Genomic DNA, 15,035 nt, shown 5'->3' on the forward strand with positions numbered 1-15,035 from the left:
CAAAGGTGTTCACTAGGAACACCACTGGGTTAACCATACCTAACCCTCCTAGTTTCCTTGGTAGATACGTAACTTCTCTCTTAATTAGGTTGAGCCTGTTCCCCCATAACAGTTGGAAGAACAGGCTATAGACCCGAGCCCAGAGAGGTTCTGGCAAGATGCACACACTGCCAAGGTAGAGCAACATGGGCACCAGGTAAGCTTTGGCCAAGTGAACCCTTTCTCTAAGGGTTAAGGACCAACCCTTCCATTGGCCGACCTTCTGGGCAACTAACTTTAGCCTGTCATCCCAGTTTTTCTTGGGATAATCACCCGGGCCAAATTCCACTCCTAAGATCTTTGCAGACCCCTGAGGCTCTGGAAGGGTGTCCAGGAGACCAAAACTAGGATCTCCTCCTCCCAGCCAGAGACTCACGCACTTGTCACGGTTAACCTTGGACCCAGATGCCCGTCAGTAACATTCCACTTCTGACATCACCCACTCCGCCTCCCCTTGAGAGGAGACGAAAATGGAGACGTCATCCGCGTATGCAACCACCCTCTGAGTGGCTTCCGGCCCTTCCAAGCCGACCCCGATCCCCGCCAATGGTCCACGGTCAACCCTTCTTAAAAAAGGGTCAATCGCAAACACATATAGCAGGGGACTCAGAGGACAGCCCTGGCGGACACCAGACCCAACCTCAAAGGGGGTTCCAACCCAACCGTTAACCAGCGCGAAAGTCTCTGCCCCAGTGTATAAGGTCTGGAGCCAATTGACAAACCCTCCCGGCAGACCATACCTCAGAAGGACCGACCATAGATACTCATGATTCACTCGGTCAAACGCTTTGGCCTGGTCCAAGGACAGGACGTACCCCTTCCACTGGCCAGAATTTCCCCGCTCCACTGCCTCTCTGACACTGAGGACAGCACTAAAAGTGCTGCGGCCTGGAACGGAACAATGCTGGACCGGCGAAAGAAGCCGGGGTGCAAATTTCACCAACCGATTAAACAGCACCTTTGCGAGAACCTTTCTGTCCGTATTGAGGAGCGCTATGGGACGCCAATTCTCAATACGGGTCGAATCCTTACCCTTTGATAGAACAATCAAAGCTGACCTCCTCATTGACTTTGGCAGAGTGCCCGAGGATAGACACTCATTAAATACCGCTGTCAGGAGAGGAACTAGGGTTCCTTTAAAGGTCTTATAGAACTCGGATGTTAAGCCATCTGGCCCTGGCGATTTTTTCAGACCTAGTCCGTCAATCGCCAGCATTACTTCCTCTTCTTTGATTGGATCCATCAAAACATTAAGGGAGGAGTCCTCTCCCGGCTCAGGGATAGTTTCAGCCAGGAAAGCCGACATCTCCTCCCGGTCTGGATCCTGCCTACCCAAAAGGTGAGAGTAGAAGGATCTAACGACCTCCAGAATCCCTGACTTGGATCTCCTCAGGGACCCTGTACTGTCTATTAGTCCTGTCACTATTTTACGACTCACTGACATCTTACAGTTCCTGTAGGGGTCGGGCGAGCGGTACCTCCCGAAATCCCTCTCAAGAACCAAAGATGCGTGCCTATCATACTGACACCTCTTGAGCAACGCTTTCACCCCGGAGATCTCCTCCTGGCTACCTCCGTCCGAGACCAGACGTTCGAGTTTCCTCCTCAGCTCCTGATACAGGCGGTACCTGCTCATGGACCTGAGGCCTGAAAGCCGGCGGAAAAATCCTGCCACCCGATATTTAAACAACTCCCACCACTCAGACTTAGTGCCACCTAGATCCAACAAAGGTACCTGGTCCTGGAGAAAATCTTCAAAGGCCTGTCTTATTTCCGCTTCTTCCAGGAGAGTAGAATTCAGCCTCCATATACCTCGACCCATCCGAAGGGATTCTGCAATGTTCAGAGAAAACAAAATCATACAGTGGTCGGAGAATTCCACCTCAACAACGGACACTGGTGAAGAGATGGCTTCCTCCTTCAAAAAAAACCTATCTATCCTAGACCTACAGCTTCCTCTTTGATAGGTGAACCCGGGGTGACCTGGGGTATGCCTGATGTGGATATCCACCAGGCGAGCCTCGCTAGCTATGCTATTTAAGTCTATACTATCGTAGGCCAGTCTGTCTATGGAACCTCCTCTATCGCGGGGTCTAACGACAGTGTTAAAATCCCCTCCAAAGATGACCTGTCGCCTAGAAAAAAGGAAAGGCTTAATCCTCATAAAGAGACTTTTCCGGTCCCACTTAGTTTGGGGACCATAGATGTTGATTAATCGCAATTCTTGTCCCTTTATGAGAACATCTAAAATCAGGCACCTCCCCATTTCTAATTCTATCATCCGTCGGCATTTTACCGGTGCGGTAAAAAGAACCGCCACACCGCTATATGGCTCGGCCGCAAGAGACCAGTAGGAGGGCCCGCGTCGCCAATCCCTCCTGGCTTTTACGACGTCTGCCAAAAGTGACAGCCTGGTCTCTTGCAAAAAAAAAATGTCAGCTTCAACTCGGCTGAGAAAATCAAAGGCCATAAATTTAGCCATATCTGACTTAATGCTGGCAACATTAATGGAAGCCAGCGTCAACGGTGTGGGTACCGCCATCCTGGATGATAAAATTAGATGGCTTTCTTCTTCCCACCCCTGTCATGGTCTGAGGAGGACCCCCCAGACTCTCTTCCTTTTTTTGCACGCTTTTTGGAGGTGGTGGAGTCCATTCCCTCCTGGCGGACCTCCCCCCCCTCACTCACACTCCCATCCTCGTCCCCCTGCCCCAGGTTGACCCCTGCCCCAGAGGCCTTTGTACCTCTCGGGGGAGGGGGTCCAGCGCCCTCTGAGACCCCTACCTCACCCTCCTCTTCACTTTGCTGAAGAGCTGGAAAATCCATGAGGGCTTGGTAGCGGTTGGGGGAGAGCACCAGAGGGGTGCAGATGTTGCCTTCCGTGGCCGGGGCATGGCCAGATGACTTTGGCCCGCTCAAGATCTTGCCCTGTGTCCCAGGTGTTTTTTTAGGCTGTACCCTCTCTTCCTCACCAATACTTTCATATTGGGAGGATTGAGAGTCTTCAGCCGCTTGCTCCCTCTGGATCCTCCTGACCTCCTCATCCAATTCAGCGTCCCCAAGGGCATCCGTCTCCAGGGCAGGCTCCGGGTTCAGGCCAGAGGTCCGCCCAGTTGTCTGGGTTTCCCTCAGCTCCCTCTCCTTTTGCCTCTTCTCCAGCCTTCGATGGTAGGAAGGCTGGAGCCCTTTCCTTGATGTCTTCACTTGCCCTTTTGCTCCGCTATCTCTGCACGCCTCCTCGCCCACAGGAGCCACCCCACTCTCTCCTCCTGCAGGCCCGGCGATGGCATTGACCACGGAGCGGGGACACCTACTGAATGGGTGACCTAAGTCACCACACAGGTGACACCTAATCTGGTCGCACGATGCGGCTAGATGACCTATCCCCCCACAATGAGCGCACTTCTGCACTGTGCAGGCTGCACTCAAATGCGAGGGGTCGCCACACCGGTGACACAGCCTCGGTTGCCCCTGGTAGAAGACCAGGATACGATCCCTCCCAAGGAAAGCAGAAGATGGGATGTGGGACACAGTTTGCCCCAGACGTTTAAGTTTCACCATAAACGTCCAGGCCCCTGACCAGATGCCAAACTCGTCCAGGTTCTTCCTGGGCATCTCCGCTACTTCCCCATACCGACTTAGCCAGGTCATGATGTCAACACAAGAAAGTGACTCGTTACGGGTGAGAACGGTCACCTTCTTGAGACCATTCTGACGGGATATTGCTTGTGCAGCAAAATCCCGCCAGCCGGGCTCATCCTTCACCAGCTCATAATTCCCCCAGAAGACCTCTAGGCCTCCCGGTTGAACAAAGCTGATGTCGAACTCAGCTGAGCCATGAGGATGTATCAGGGCGAAGATGTCACGCGCCCTGAAGCCCATCCCCAGCAGCAGCTCCACCACCGTTTTTCTGGGGGGACAGATTTCATTTCCACGCCACCGGAGACGGACCACATTCCTCCTGACCACAGCCTGCCCGGTTGTCGGGAGTGACCACTGATCTCCTCTTTTCTCTCGGAAGGCCTCTAACCCGTACCTATCTATCCAGAAGGATAGATCCCTCTGCACACCCTCTATGGTTAGGGACTGCTTCCCCTCCCTTAAGGCCTGCAGGAGGCGCTGTTGCAAGTTACCCTCCCCAGGGCCCGAGGACGAGGGTGGGTGGGCCGGCGGTCCCCCCCCCACTACCCCGGCATAAGTCCTGCTCGGGGCACTGGGAAGGGGAGCGCCAGGCCCCCCCACATTTCCGGCTGAAACATCCTCCCGTGGTCCTAACACCCTTTTGACCAAGCCAGGTTCCACATTATTACGTTTTTCTTTTGCCTTCCCTGCCCTGACCCCAACCCCCGCCTCTGCATCACCAGGCACAACTATGGAGGGGCCGCCAGATGACATAAGTGGCACCTCCACGCAACCCTCCGCATCATTGGTGTCCATGTCACTTGCCAGGGCAGGGAAAGGCACATTTTCTTTTGCATTTTTATTTACATTTTTATACACTTTATTATTATTAACTTTATTATTATTAACTTTTGTGTTTACTTTTGTATTTACTTTGCTATTATTAACATCTTTATTAACTTCCTCATTTGAAACGTTGCAGGCTATTTCCATCTCCACTATGCCTGCTGAGCTGCTTAGCAGCGGCCCCTCTATGTATCCATCAGCCAGGCCACTCCCCTCCTCCATATCGGAGTGGCCGGCTCCGCCCTCCATACTGGAGTGGCCGGCTCCGCCTCCAGCCGAGGCTTTGGCTACGCCCTTGTCCGAGGCGTCGGGTGCCCGCTGGCCTATCACGCCGGCCGGTCCCGGTACGACCGGACCGGCCACGTTGCAGGCACCCGACCCGCGGGACAGCGGTGCCCCCGACTTCCGGTCCGCCCCCCCCACCGATATGCGGCTCACACCGCACACCGGTCTCCGGGGCTCGCCATCAGCCGGGACTGGGGCCACGCCCCCTGCAGCGCTCTGACAACCAGCGCCGCCCACTTCACAGTGAGCGGCGTCCGGCGCCATCTTGCCCGCCCTCGATGCTATCTCCCCGCTTTCCCGCCCCGACTCCACTGCAGAAGCCGGGGCTGGGGGGTTTGCGGGTCCTGCATGTCGGACCAGAATCTCTTCTGGCCCGGAGTGCAGGGGAGACTCGTGCACATATACCAGCCTCACCTCTTTTCTCCGCTCTTCCATCTGCTTCTGTTTCAGTTTTTTTTTCCTTCTCCGCTCCGATGCCGCACTCCTCTCTTCCTCTTCCGGGGGCAGCTCCGATCCGAAGCTAAATCCCTCCAGCGACATGGGGGACTCCTGGTCGCAGATTTGGGTCATCAGACCAGGGGGGTGATCCCCCTCGGACCCGGAGCTGTTCCCCGAATCTGGCAGCCGCACAGCGTTTGGCACAATCCTGCTGATGGAGGCATCACCCGACTGGCTGGGCGCCTCTGTACCTGATCCATCTCGTACAGGGACCGGCGTTGACATGTCGGGCGTTTCCTCCTCTGAAGTACCTCTGCTTGCTGTCATGTCTTTTCCTCTGCTTGCTGTCAGTTTTTTTTTCCCTTTTTTTCCTCTGTTTGGCTTGACCCAGCCATTTGCAGGAACCGGTCATCGTTCCTTAATTTCTCGGAAAAGGCTCCTCCACCTTCCAGGATTGCGGCTCTCCTCTCCTCCACCTCCTTTACCTCCCGCAGCAGGGAATGGACCTGTGCCGAGTATTTGGCCCTCCTGCTGCCGGAGGATTTTGCCGCTCTCTGCCGGGCCACCGTTAGGTCTCCTCGGAGCCGATGCAGGGACCTCCCCAGGTCTTTATATTCCTCGAGGTGGGCCACCAGGCGGGAGCCAAAAGTAGTGGCCTCCTCTCCCGGCCTCAGTGACCCCCACTCCACGAGGTCCCTGCAGCCATAGTGTTCCGGTCCTGCTTCTCCATGCTCCGTTACCTCTGCTCTCCTGGCGGCATGCTGCGATGCCCCAGCCGCTTGGGGGGATGAGGCCACATTGCTGCAGCCCCGCGATGTCCTCCTCTCCCCTGGGGCTGGCTGAGCTTTCCCAGCCGGCTGGGATGTCCCTCCACCCCCCACCGGCCTGCTCCGGAGGGTGGAGGACCGGGACTCCATCTCCGGATGGAGCCCCCCTCAGGGCACTCTGCAAGCCCAGACAGGTGTAACAAACCTGGGCAGGTAATAAAGCAGAGTCCCCGGGAAGGTATATACAAAAAAAACCACACCCAAAACCAAAGCACCTCCTCACTCCTCAGAGAGCAAGCCGCATCTGCCAAGAAAATGGGTCAATTTTTGGAGGGCTTGTCAAAAGCCATTGCTAGTTGCTTTTACATCCATGTATGGATGAACCCCGGCAGGCATCTGCCAATAAAAAGGGTAAATTTTTGGAGGGCTTGCACTCAAAAGCCATTGCTTGTTGCTTTTACATCCATGTATGGGCGAACCCCGGCAGGCATCTGCTACCATAATTGGTAAATTTTTTTAAGGCTTGTCAAAAGCCATTGCTTGTTGCTTTTACATCCATGTATGGATGAACCCCGGCAGGCATCTGCCAATAAAAAGGGTAAATTTTTGGAGGGCTTGTCAAAAGCCATTGCTTGTTGCTTTTACATCCATGTATGGATGAACCCCGGCAGGCATCTGCCAATAAAAAGGGTAAATTTTTGGAGGGCTTGTGAAAAGCCATTGCTTGTTGCTTTTACATCCATGTATGGATGAACCCCGGCAGGCATCTGCCAATAAAAAGGGTAAATTTTTGGAGGGCTTGTCAAAAGCCATTGCTTGTTGCTTTTACATCCATGTATGGATGAACCCCGGCAGGCATCTGCCAATAAAAAGGGTAAATTTTTGGAGGGCTTGTGAAAAGCCATTGCTTTTACATCCATGTATGGATGAACCCCGGCAGGCATCTGCCACCATAAAGGGTAACATTTTTGAGGGCTTGTCAAAAGCCATTGCTTGTTGCTTTTACATCCATGTATGGATGAACCCCACAGGCATCTGCCAATAAAAAGGGTACATTTTTGGAGGGCTTGTCAAAAGCCATTGCTTCTTCTTTTACCACCTTATATGTATGAACCCTGGCAGGCATCTGCCGCCAAAAATGGTTAATTTTTGTACCTTTTTTAACAATGCATTAAGCATACAACATGCACAAGTGCATTGGTTTCTGTCAGTTATCACCGTGTCCCATCCGTTTTCCTATAGCCATACATGTTGGCGTAACTTTGACACTAACTTTGCCTTAAAGACAGCTCAAAAGTACTTGGATACACTCATGGGTGACCTAAGAGTGTTATACAGGGCTTCTAGGGCTTTTAAACAGTGTTATACACGGTTTTTAGGGGCTTTCTTGAATTACAGGTTCGGTCAGAACTAGTTCGGTCCCAATCGAACATTTTCATGAAATTCGGCGAACCAGTCGAACCGAACTTTTCATAAGTTCGCTCATCTCTATACAAAAGGTAAGTGTATATGTGTGTGTATTCTGTCTGTCCGTGTCTGTATCCAATCTATCTATCTATCTATCTATCTATCTATCTATCTATCTATCTATCTATCTATCTATCTATCTATCTATCTATCTATCTATCTATCTATCTCAGCACTCTACAAAATTCAGTGAATGTAAGTGATTTATTCACCCATTTCAGTGCAAAATTTCAGCCCTGCCACAGGGCTCTTTTAAGCAAAATGCACGGAAATATACCTGTGGGGCGGATCTTAAAATTTGCAGCATGTCAATTTGTGCTGCTGAATGGTCATGGATTTGTTGCAGATTTCCCCCATTGAGTTCAATGGGGATGTCAAAATCGGCAACAAATTCCAAGTCCCCCAAAAATAACCCATTATTTTTTTATAGTTTAAAATAAAAAGACTATACACACCTCCCCTGGCGCTCTTGTGGCAACAAAGGCCTGGTCCCCTGATGGTCTCTGTACAGCTGGCATCCTGTACTAATGTTTAATCACATTTTACAGCTGCAGCCAATCACAGGCTGCAGTAACACATTGAACGAGATGTTATCACCAGAAGCCAGCTATACAGAGACCATCCAGAGGACCAGGGACACGTTGCCACAAAAGCACCAGGGAGGCAAGTATAGTATTTTTTTTTTTTTCTCAGCTGGTTCCCACATCTTGATTTGGTGCAGAATTTCTGACAGATTTCTCTGCAAATTCTGGGTTGGATTTAGTGCAGAATTTTCTGGCAGATTTCTCTGCGAATTCTGGGTTTGATTTGCAGCAAAATTTTCTGCAGCAAATATGATCCATGTGCATGAACCCGAAATGGCCACAAAGGTTACAAATACTCCACTGGTATACAGTTTCATGCCACCAAAAACAGATAAAAACCAAAACAAAAACATATACCACAGCACAGTGTGAAACCGCACAGGACTCTTTGAATATGTGTATGTGCATACCAAAGTTTCCTGAAATTAAAAGGGGGGCACTATTTAAGTTTTCGCCTCAGGTGGCAAAAAATCTAGAATCGGCCCTGACCGTCATCATAATATTTGCATAAGTGGGCCCATATTGGTGCCCATAGCAGTACCACATAGCTGTAGAAAAAAAGTACCAGTTCCAATATAGCAAGTATAAAATTGCCAGCTTCTGTAGAGAACGTAGAAGTGTTTAATTTATTTTTAACAGTGTGAAAACACTTTTGATGATTGATTGAAGTATACAAAGAAACCACATCAATTGACACAAGAGTGATTTGTTGATCGTTTGGTATATCAACATCATGCAATTTCTTCAAAAAGTTGGGTGTATCCCTTTTACAAACTAACATTGATGGCAAAATTTCTTAATGCCTTGTCTAAAAAAGTAGCAATAAAAGAAAAAAATTATCCAGAACCCGAGACAATTGGTCTTTCATGTGGTGCCAAAAGACACTTGTGAATTTTTAAGTAACGTGTATAACACAGACATATCCTAAAATGTACCTCAAGATTATCGATCTATAGACTGAAGACCTATGAAAGAAAGGTATTTCCGAATCCTATTTAGTAGGGATGAGACTTGAAAGTATGAAATGTAAGTTAACTAAACTAGGGAAAAGGGGTGGAGGGTGGAGGGGGAGTTGTGAGGAAGGGAAGGAAGAGAAAATGTACCCAAAATAAGAAAATGGTAATAAGGAACTAAACATTTAATGATCTTTTGGAGCAATCTACGCATGTAGGAAAGAAACCTCTATAGATTCCCCAAGCATTCCAGATACCTTTAAATTTTTCTTCTCCCAATGCGCTATTTCTTCCAGACGATATATACTATCTACCTACAACTTCCACTCGGAGAGCGAGGGAGGATGAGATGCTTTCCGGTATTTTGATAAAAGTAGTCGGGCTGCTGATAATAAGTGTCTGGCCAATTTAATATTACCAACTTTAGTGCCATGTGGGAATAAGTGTAAGAGAATAGTTTCTTTGTTTAGCTGAAATTTAGAGGTACTAACAGTATTAGCAATATTCAATTATTCTGCCAAAAACAGGGTAACAATGGAGCACGACCACCACATACTGTATGAATATAAGTACCTTTATCAGTCCCACATTTCCAGCATATATCAGGTTAACTTGGATCGATACGGTTAATTTTTTCAGGGGTCATATACCATTTTGTAAGGATTTTAAAGGCATTCTCCCGTATTCTGACACATCTCAAATCCAATTTAGGAGCTAGAAACATAGTATTTATGTTAGGAAACATCCTATTAGATTGAAGGGTGGAGTATTTAAATCTGTTGTTAAGGATCTGCCAGGCACAGCTTCTGTATCCAAGCCTATAGGTAATCAGTCTGCACCTGCTTCTATGTCTGTGAGACTGACTCCATCTTCCACCACTCAGGATGGCAGGCTTAGGAGTGGGAGAGCCTATCACAGCCTGGCCAGACGGAGCTAGCTCCCGCCCTCTGCCTATTTATACCTGCCTTCCCTGTTCCTCCTTGCTTGTGATTCTTCTCGTTTTGTTTCCTAGCCCTGCTGCAGCTTCTTGAACCATTTGACCCTGCTTCATATTGACCCTGGCTTACTGACTACTCTCCTGCTCTGCGTTTGGTACCTCGTACATTCCTGGTTTTACTCGGCTCGTTCACCACTCTTGTTGCTCACGGTGTTGCCGTGGGCAACTGCCCTTTTTCCCTTGCTTCTGTGTACCCTTGTCTGTTGTCTGTCGGTCACTTATTGAGCATAGGGACAGTCACCCAGTTGTACCCCGTCGCCTAGGGTGGGTCGTTGCAAGTAGGCAGGGACTGAGTGGCGGGTAGATTAGGGCTCACTTGTCTGTTTCCTTACCCCCGTCATTACATCTGAGTTGGTTCTGTTTTCTTTGCTTGTGATTTTCCTTGTCTCCATGTGTTTGATCAAGCTATACTTTGTACCTTTGACTATTTGCACTTTTTGGAACTGGACCTTGGCTTGTCTCTGGAGTACCCTTTGCTTACTGATTTGGACTTTCTGCTTCCGGCTGGTTTTGACCTCAGCAATCCCTAATATCCACCAGCTTTGTGATTTGGACTTTCTGTTTACCCTCGGGCTGTCTTATCTGTTCTAGTATTGCCTGCTTTGCACCTCTTATCCTACAGTGAACTCTGTTAAAACAACCAAATATGCAACTCAGCTCTCTACTCACTGAAATATCTCAACAAGGAGATGAACAACCGGAGCAGGTAAAAAAGAGGTGAAATCCTCAACACCACAAAAAACAGAGACAAAATGATAGTTTTTTTACCACTCAGACGGTTGTAGATGTAAAGTCTGAAGTGTCCATCAAGGGTTTGACCTTCCCCTCAGCTAGCATGCAGAAAGAACGATCCAAATTTCCACTGGTGTGTATATCTCGCTGGTACTTGTGGTTCCACACAGAAATGCAACTGCAGAAATGCAACTGCTTGCTGTGTAGATCCTCATACTTGATGTTCTAAATCTCCAACAAGGGAGAAAAAGGAGATAGTGCACTACCTTTTGGAAACTACAAATTCTACGAGTTTATTCCATACTTACAAAAATAGATATAGATAAAAGCATAAGATAAGCTCTTGTAACACGCCAAATAATGCAACCCGACCCTGGGTTTTGCCCTTCTGGCTTCCTCTGGGGCATCAACTCGTGGAATTTGTAGTTTCCAAAAGGTAGTGCACAATCTCCTTTTTCTCCCTTGTTGAAGATTTAGAACATCAAGTACGAGGATCTACACAGCAAGCAGTTGTATTTCTGTGTGGAACCACAAGTACCAGCGAGATATACACACCAGTGGAAATTTGGATCGTTCTTTCTGCATGCTAGCTGAGGGGAAGGTCAAACCCTTGATGGACACTTCAGACTTTACATCTACAACCGTCTGAGCGGTAAAAAAAACTATCATTTTGTCTCTGTTAAAACAACCTGGGTTCTATGTTGCAAAGTCCAAGTTGCCTTGCGGTGGGCTCTGGCAAAAACAATAGGGTAGTCTTAGATTCTGTTGATCAGAGTTGTGACGGATTTGTGGTTACGGATTTATTTGCTCGCTCATTCCTGACAGTCTCCAGCAGACCTTGGGGAATCGCTCACCTAGTAATTACATAAACTTCCGCCCTGGGAATTGCTCAACTGGTGGTTCCATAACAATTTATTTGCATATCAGTGAGCAGTGTACTGCTTGAAAACAGCTCATGTCAAGTTGAAACATTGCTACTTTTGGAATAAACAAACCACATTTTCACTGAGTGCTGCCTGACCTCAGACTTTACATTGACTGCTAAGGTACTTTGAACCTGATACCATCCAGGCATGCACCATATATTTTTGATAGATTATTCTTAGCTTGTTCAATGCTGCTAGTATCTTTTCTATCTATCTATCTATCTATCTATCTATCTATCTATCTATCTATCTATCTATCTATCTATCTATCTATCTATCTATCTATCTATCTATCTATCATCTATCTATCTATCTATCTATCGATCTAAGTATGTAGCTTATACAGCACATATATTGTATATTATATGTGTTTTCAAACCTGTTAGAGATAACACACCTGGGAATTTACGTTTCTTGTGATGTTATGCTGCGGAGAAATATTAAGCATGGTAGGCTTTGTTATTAAGCCTCAAATATATGGCAAGCATTAGAATTTCCTCTTCGTGGTCAGTGGATGAAATTACTATACTGATTTGTGACTTTTCATTGTACAGTACAGTACAGTACACGCTGTGCCTTTGCCTGTTTTTGAGGGTAGCTTTTATACTGAACTTTCAGGACAGAAAGGACCTAAAAATAGAACTGCACAGATTGATGAACCAGAAAAAGAGGACACATCTGCTGGGAAATTTTGACAGTACAATTGCTTTATTTACTGACCATTTCCTTCTGAATGCACATAACTAAGCTAGCCCAAGGCAATGCATGAGAGACATTCCTCATTTTACTGGATGTATGATCTGTTTTTAGCATATAAAATATCAACTAAATAAAAGAATATCACAATTTTTGAATTTAAATTGCATTAATGTTTTAAAATATGAATATCCATAAAATGGCAATACAAAATGCACCTAAAAAAATGTATAAAATATGTTAATTGATGAAAAACAGAAAATCAATTAGTCAGTAATAATAAAAATGACACCAAAAAGAAAGTAATGAGGATTCTCTTTTACAGGCCTTAAAGGGGTTGTCACACGAGCAAAAGTATGTTTTAAACAATTCACAATTTGACGTGTTTAATTATTTTTTCCCTGTACTGAGATATCACTATAATAAACTTACAATGGCGCCCCCTGGTGTTTCTTATGTATGAGTTTGTGCATTTCCACCTACCAATGCTTTAGCTGCTGGACACTCATGGGCAGTTTCTATTTGACAGTAGCTGGATCCTAGGGTCGGGCTCACACGTATCGTAAATACTACAGATTTTCCGCAACAGATTTCATCGCAGAAATCCGCAGCATAGTACAGTAAAAGCAGAGTGGATGAGATTTGAACAAATCTCATCCACAGCCTGCGTAAATGATAAGCTGAAAAAAAACCGTTCAGAAAAGCTGCGATTCCACTGCAAAAATCGCAACTCATGAAAAAAAAATCTTATACTTACTGACAATTCAGTGCTTCTTTGTCCAGGCTGGCCTCCTGGGGTGATGTTTCATCCCATGTGACCGCTGCAGCCAATCACAGGCTGCAGCTGTCACATGAGATATAACTTCATCCAAGGAGGCCGGTCTGCAGGACATCAGAGGGTAAGGCATTCAAGTTTTTTTGGGGTTTTTTTCCCGTCTGTTTTCAGCAACGGACATTCCAGACCAAAAACTGCACCACAATTTGGTGTGCTTTGTTTTGTTTGGAATTCCCTGTGGCTGCCAAGGCGGATAAGCTGTATACCTTTACGTAGCATATCGCCCTGTGTGAACTTGCCCTAATTCATTAAACTGGTGCACTGATCCCACAGAAGTTGGTAAGGAGGCGAAGGAAAGGTGAATGTACTGTACTAAGTCAGCACAAGAACAAACTAGACACTGCCCTTCTTAGCTATTAGGGTATGTTCACACCGCCTATTTTCAGACATAATTCGGGCGTTTTACGCCTCGAATTATACCTGAAAAGACAGCTCCATTACGCCTGCAAACATCTGCCCATTGCTTGCAATGGGTTTTACGATGTTCTGTTCAGACGAGGTGTAATTTTACGCGTCGTTGTCAAAAGACGGCGCATAAAAAGACACCCGCGTCAAAGAAGTGCATGTCACTTCTTTGGACGTTTTTGGAGCCGTTTTTCATTGACTCCATTGAAAAACAGCTCCAATTACATCCGTAATTGACGCCGCGAAAAACGTGAGCACTTGCAAAAACTTCTGAAATTCAGGAGCTGTGTTCGCCTGAAAGCACCTGAGTGAAACCTGAGACACTCAAAACTCTGGGGTAAGCGAGCCAGTCAAAGCTATTTCACTGAAACTTTGACCGACTTGTTCACTCCTGCCACGGCGCTGCACTGAGTGTTGAGTGTCTCAGGTTTCTGTTATCTGTACTGATACACTGCTCAGTTTGTATGTACTTAACTGGTGTGATTTATTGAGGTCAGTAAAAGAATAGAAGGGGATCCCAGCGATGCCTGTATGCCCTACATTCAGGGACTTTTTTCTGCATATAGCACTAAAGTAAAGCCATCAGGGGAGGAAGGAGACTGTACACGAAGTGATGTGAGAGCTGGTAGAGGACCAATGAAGTAGGGGCACACGCAAGTATTCATGGGGCTTGCAGTAAATAGCCTGTATAGTTCGATCACGTGTGCCTTCTTGGAAGCCCCCTCACAATAGCTTATGTTCAGCATGTCTAATAGTCGGAAACTGAGGTAAAAAAAATATACTTTTAGAGAAAGCAGAGTATTGTAAACAGTTTACATGGACATATGTACCAGTTTTGGAGGTTATTGGAGTAAAGTTAGTCTTGGGACAAATAAAGCTAAATTAATGTTACTAATTAATGTGGTGTTTTTGTGTCATTTTATACACTAAAAAGTCTATTGGAAAACTACCTGAAAAAATGCCATACCCAGAGCATGCTGCATTTGGAGAAAAAAATGCCACTGACCACAAATTTACCTCAGAAACGCCACAAATAAAAACATAGTTGAGTGTAGTGCATTTTATATTTTACTATAAAATTTGCCACAAAAACGTTATAAAAACTCCACAAAAAAATGTGCAAAAACGCAGCAAAAACGTTGTGTGTGAATCCAGCCTAAAGGGAAATATGATTCCACAAGTTGTCAAGTGTGGACATTGGAAATCCAACCACTCGTCTTAGCTCAACTTCCTGGTAACATTGGGGGAGTGGAATATCAGGAACCATGCAAGTAACATCTGGATTTTCATGGTTGAATTAAGGTTTTAATATATTTTACAGATAGATTTTTTGGGAACTGTAACCCTGGAATAAATACATTAGGGATCAAAAAAAAGAACGTGAAGCAGCACTCAAATAAAGTCAATGTATTCATCCAACATGTCTTGAAAATGCCTTCATAGA

Source organism: Rhinoderma darwinii, chromosome 2 (assembly GCF_050947455.1).
Source record: "Rhinoderma darwinii isolate aRhiDar2 chromosome 2, aRhiDar2.hap1, whole genome shotgun sequence".
In the NCBI taxonomy this organism is placed as follows: Eukaryota; Metazoa; Chordata; class Amphibia; order Anura; family Rhinodermatidae; genus Rhinoderma; species Rhinoderma darwinii.